General features: G+C 40.7%; 1 pseudogene; it reads right to left on the bottom strand.

Annotated features, from left to right (window-relative positions):
* Nucleotides 1-1,479: 1,479 nt before the first annotated feature.
* Nucleotides 1,480-2,180, bottom strand: LOC100349180 (general transcription factor IIF subunit 2 pseudogene; annotated as a pseudogene).
* Nucleotides 2,181-5,840: the final 3,660 nt, after the last annotated feature.

A 5,840-nucleotide genomic window follows, 5' to 3' on the forward strand; every position in this document is an offset into this window, starting at 1 on the left:
TACTTCAGTCTCCGTGTTATAAATAAAAAGAAAATAATAATCCTAGTGTCAGTTCTCTGTATTCTCTTCGATTGTGCATCAAGCAGATAAGAAATAAAAGAAAACGGAGTCCCAATATGTCACACCAGTGTTCATAATGACAAGCAGATAGAGGGATGAAAGGGAAGATGGTAGAAAGCAGTCTTGTCTCAATGTCAACTAGAATTATTGGATTTGTAGTTTCAGAAGAGAGAAACAAAGCTTTTAAAGATTTATTTATTTATTTATTTGAAAGTCAGAGTTATAGAGATGGGGGAGAGAGAGAATAGGAGGGTGGAGGGAGAAGTAGCGGGACGGAAAGAGAGCAAGAGCAAGAGCGAGAGGGATAGAGAGAGAGAGAGAGAGAGAGAGATCGTTCTTCCACTAAATGGTTTCTTTACAAAAAGCTGTAATGGCTAGGGCTTAGCCAGAAAAGTTAGGAGCTTCATGACCTAAAACTCTATCAAATAATTCATCTTCTAATATCATCTCATTGGAAGTTATGATTTCGTTTCTTTCTATTTATTTATTTATTTTAAAGTCAAGCTACAGAGAAGGAAAGATCGATCTTCCCATCAGCTGGTTCACTCCCTAGATGGCTACCTTGGCCTGCACTTGGGCAGGCAGAAGCCCGGAGCTAGGAACTTCTTCTAGGTCTCTTATGTGGGTAGCATGGGCCTATTACTGGTCCATTTTGGGTGCTTTCCTCAGGCCATTAGCAGGCAGATGGACTGGAAGTAGAGCAGCCAGGCCTTGAACAGGCACCAGTATGGGAAGTCTGCATTGCAGGAGGCAGCTTTACCTGCTCTGCCAAAGGCTGGCTCCAAGAAGTCCTAACTGAGCAAGTTTTTGTTCATTTCTCATATCAATATCATTGAGTACAATGAACTGAGGATGAAAACTGACATTTCACTATAAACTTATATGCTCTCCTTTTATTAATGTGCGTTTGGACATGAAACACGGGCACCTCTCCCTCCATTTTTTTAAACAGATGGTTCTTCAGGAATTTTTGAAGGATGTAACTTTGGCTTTTCATTCTTAACAGTTTCTGTAGCTAACTTTCCCCTCTTGGAATCCACATTACCTCTGCTCCTCAAGAGACAGAGCAAGACAAAGTCTTAATCTAGAAAACAAATTCCTCACTTTACATTTAGAAGGTAATCATAAAGAAAAACCCTTTTAATCCCCTAACCCTATCCTATTCATGGATAGTCTGGTTTGATACAAGTCTATAACTCAATTTCTTTTTTCTCAAAAAACATTTATGAAACTTTGTAAGAATAACCGTTTTAAACAATTGACAAAGAGAAACAACAGTACCAGCCATGTGACTACTACAGGCCCATGCACTCAAGTGTCCAGAATCAAGGCTGAGGCTCAGTGTCACCCTGCAGGGGTTCCACCAACCAGCTCCACAGGCACTGGCTTAATCTTTCCTTACTTCCTCTTATACTGTCCTTATTCTGGCCTGAGCTCCCACATATTTTTGTGGATCTCTTTTACATTCTGAATACCAACTTCTCTCAAGGTTTCCTTCAGGTAACCCACAGGCTGTTTTGTGATGTCCACCAGGTCCCTCAGGTTGGAATACTAGTGCTTCTCAAAGGCTGAAAACAGCCTGGCTAAAACTTGCTGTCATCAGCTCGGGCTCATTTTCCATCTTGTTTCTCCTTTCATAGTCAATGTTGTATTGATGATTAGCAACAGGTTTGTAATTGGTTGTTACAACTGTACCCAGTTGTTGGGTTGGTCTTACTGCTTTGGGGGAGTCCTCTGTTTGCCATCTCTTCAATCTCATGTAATTCTCACTGGCCACATGTTGGCACTCAGCTCTTTATTCCAGCTGCTTCCTGAGACAGCCTCTACAAGGAGCTCTCAGTAAATACTGTTTACCATCCAGCAGTTTCCAGACACACGGATGATCTTGAGGAGCACTGACTACATCTGGTTTCACACCAGAATCATGAATATTTGAGAGATCTTCATCCAAAGAAAAGGACACCACAGTCCTTCCTTGATTCTTGACAATCCACAGTTTATCAACTTCACCTCTTTCAGGAGTTTAGCCCATTGCTGTGGCAAATATTTAGAAACCTTGACCAGACACACTCCAGTGTACTGTTTGCGCCAGTCACATGGAGTTCCCCGTACTTGGCCATGAGTCTTTTGGGGGTGGAAGTGAGTGAACTGGAGCAGCGGCCTCAGGACCTTGGGTGCTGTGGAGCAATTATCCTGAGCAAAAGGCTAGCGTGGTGGAAGCTGGACTGCAAGCAGGTGTTGCTGATCACCTGCCAAGATAATAGGAAACCTGGAACTGAGGAACACTGGAGGTTTCCATATTAAAATATGAATTGTGGGGGGGGAGGACCGTAGTGTAGAAAACCACTAGTTCTTAAATTTGTGTGTATGAAATGCATGAAGTTTTTATTCCTTATATTAAAGTATATTGGTAAAAATAGACAAATAAATTCTGGAACATAATAGACAGAAATAAATCCAGACAAATATATTCAATAATTTTTGAAAAAGAGCAAAGGCAGCTCTAAGTAGAAAGTATAGTGATTTGTGGGCAGAGGCCTCAGAGCAGTGGGTGGGGTAGGGGTAGTTGTGAGAGATGAATAAACAGAGAACAGAGGGTTTTGGGGTAGTGAATTTATTCTGTACGATACCACAATTGTGCACATATCTCAATAACATTGGTCAATTTGATAGAATTAACAAGGCAGGAATGAATGTTATGTAAAATATGAACTCCTGGTGATGTTGGTTCAATGTATGGAAGAAAGCTTACACATGAGAGTTTTTAATTGTAGGAAAGTCTGAGTGTGCGTGTGGAGTGGACATAGTTTTTCTGTGTAACTTAAGCTGTATTGTGGAAATAAATTCTAGAAATGGACAACAAAATTCTTATTCTAACTGACAGTTCTAGGGAAGCTGAGTTTGTATTATTCTACTATTGTTGTGGTTTAACAGTGTTCATCTCCTGAATATTTGAACTGAGATCAGAATTCCGTACGATGGGATGTGAGAATTCACTGAACTGAAGGATGGAAAACTTGGATTCTAAGACAAGTTATTTATTTATTTATATATTTATTTATTTATTCATTTTATATTTGACAGGTAGAGTTCCACACAGTGAGAGAGAGAGACAGAGAGAAAGGTCTTCCTTCCGTTGGTTCACTCCCCAAATGGCCGTTATAGCTGTAGCTGCACTGATCTGAAGCCAGGTGCCGGGTGCTTCCTCCTGATCTCCTATGCGGGTGCAGGGCTCAAGCACTTGAGCCATCCTCCACTGCACTCCCTGGCCACAGCAGAGAGCTGGACTGGAAGAGGAGCAACTGGGGTTAGAACCCGGTGCCCATTGGGGTGCCGGTGCCGCAGGTGGAGGATTAAACAAGAGAGCCATGGCGCCGGCCCCAACAAGTTCTTTTATTGCTGTATTGGTGACACTATATTTCACTGAGGTACCAATTGCTCATCCTTAAACATCAAAACAAATTTGGATTAGCTGATCTCAGAGATCCCTTTTATCTTATGATTATATGACCGTGGGGCTAGTGTTTCGTGGAATACTTAATATGCCATTTGGGATTACTGCATTTTCTAACAGGACCTGAGTTTGAGTCTCAGTGATGCTCTCCATTCCATGTTAATGATAATGCACACCCTGACAGACAGCAGGGAATGACTCATGTTCTTGGGGCCATGCTACGTATGTGCTTGGCTTGCATTGAGTTTCTGGCACTCAGTTTTAGTCTGACCAAGCACCAGTCATTGTGGGGCTTAGAGGAGTGAAACTGCGGATGGGAGGTCCCTCTGTCTCATCTTTCTTTCCCTGTCCATCTCTCTACTTTGTTTTCTTATTTTTTTTTCAATTAATTAATTAATTAATTTTTTTTTGTCATATGCGTTTTTTAAACTTTTATTTAATGAATATAAATTTCCAAAGTACAGCCTATGGATTACAATGGCTTCCCCCCCATAACGTCCCTCCCACCCGCAACCCTCCCCTTTTCCACTCCCTCTCCCCTTCCATTCACATCAAGATTCATTTTCAATTCTCTTTATATACAGAAGATCAGTTTAGCATACATTAAGTAAAGATTTCAACAGTTTTCTCCCACACAGAAACATAAAGTGAAAAATACTGTTTGAGTACTAGTTACAGCATTAAATCACAATGTACAGCACACTAAGGACAAAGATCCTACATGAGGAGTAAGTGCGCAGTGACTCCTGTTGTTGACTTAACAAATCGACAGTCTTGTTTATGGCATCAGTAATCACCCTAGGCTCTTGTCATGAGCTGCCAAGGCTATGGAAGTCCCTTGAGTTCATTGACTCTGATCTTATTTAGACAAGGCCATGGTCAAAGTGGAGGTTCTCTCCTCCCTTCAGAGAAGGGTATTTTTTTTTTTTTTTGCCAGAGTGTCTTGGCTTTCCATGCCTGAAATACTCTCATGGGCTTTTCAGCCTGATCCGCATGCCTCAAGGGCTGATTCTGAGGCCAGAGTGCTGTTTAGGACATCTGCCATTCTATGGGTCTGCTGTGTATCTCGCTTCCCATGTTGGATCGTTCTCTCCCTTTTTTATTCTATCAGCTAGTATTTGCAGACACTAGTCTTGTTTATGTGATCCCTTTGGTTCTTAGTCCTATCATTATGATCAATTGTGAACAGAAATTGATCACTTGGAATAGTGAGATGGCATTGGTACATGCCACCTCGATGGGATTGAATTGGAATCCCCTGGTATGTTTCTAACTCTACCATTTGAGGTAAGTCAGCTTGAGCATGTCCTGAATTGCACATCTCTTCCCACTCTTATTCCCACTCTTATATTTAACAGCGATCACTTTTCAGTTAAGTTTCAGCACTTAAGAATAATTGTGTATTGATTACAGTATTCAACCCAAAAGTATTAAGTAGAGCAAACAAAAAAAATACTAAGAGGGATAACATATTAAGTTGTTCATCAACAGTCAGGCTGAGGACTGATCAAGTCACCATTTCTCCTAGTGTTCATTTCACTTTAACAGGTTTCCTTTTTGGTGCTCAGTTAGTTGTCACCTATCAAGGAGAACAAATGGTATTTGTCCCTTTGGGATTGGCTTATTTCACTCAACATAATGTTTTCCAAATTCCTAACAGAGATCAGTTTTCAGTTAAAGTTTAAACACCTAAGAATAATTGTGTGTTAATTACAGAGTTCAACCAATGGTACTAGAACAGAAAAATACTAAAATGGATAAAGTATTACATTGTACATCAACCATCAGGATAATAGCTGATCAAGTCACTGTTTCTCATAGTGTCCATGTCACTTCAACAAGTTTCCCCTTTGGTGCTCAGTTAGTTGTCACCGATCAGGGAGAACATATGATATTTGTCCTTTTGGGACTGGCTTAATTCACTCAGCATGATGTTATCCAAATTCCTCCATCTTGTTGCAAATGACCGGGTTTCATTGTCTTTGACTGCTGTATAGTATAATATAGAGTACATGTCCCATAATTTCTTTATCCAGTCTACTGTTGATGGGCATTTGGGTTGGTTCCAGGTATTAGCTATTGTGAATTGAGCTGCAATAAACCTTAAGGTGCAGACAGCTTTTTTGTTTGCCAATTTAATTTCCTTTGGGTAAATTCCAAGGAGTGGGATGGCTGTGTTGAATGGTAGAGTTATATTCAGGTTTCTAAGGAATCTCCAGACTGACTTCCATAGTGGCTTAACCAAGTTGCATTCCCACCAACAGTGGGTTAGTGTCCCTTTTTTCCCACATCCTCTCCAGCATCTATTGTTGATAGATTTCCAAAT

Source organism: Oryctolagus cuniculus, chromosome 15, assembly GCF_051225735.1.
Source record: "Oryctolagus cuniculus isolate XC-2025 breed Fujian yellow rabbit chromosome 15, ASM5122573v1, whole genome shotgun sequence".
Lineage (NCBI taxonomy): Eukaryota > Metazoa > Chordata > Mammalia > Lagomorpha > Leporidae > Oryctolagus > Oryctolagus cuniculus.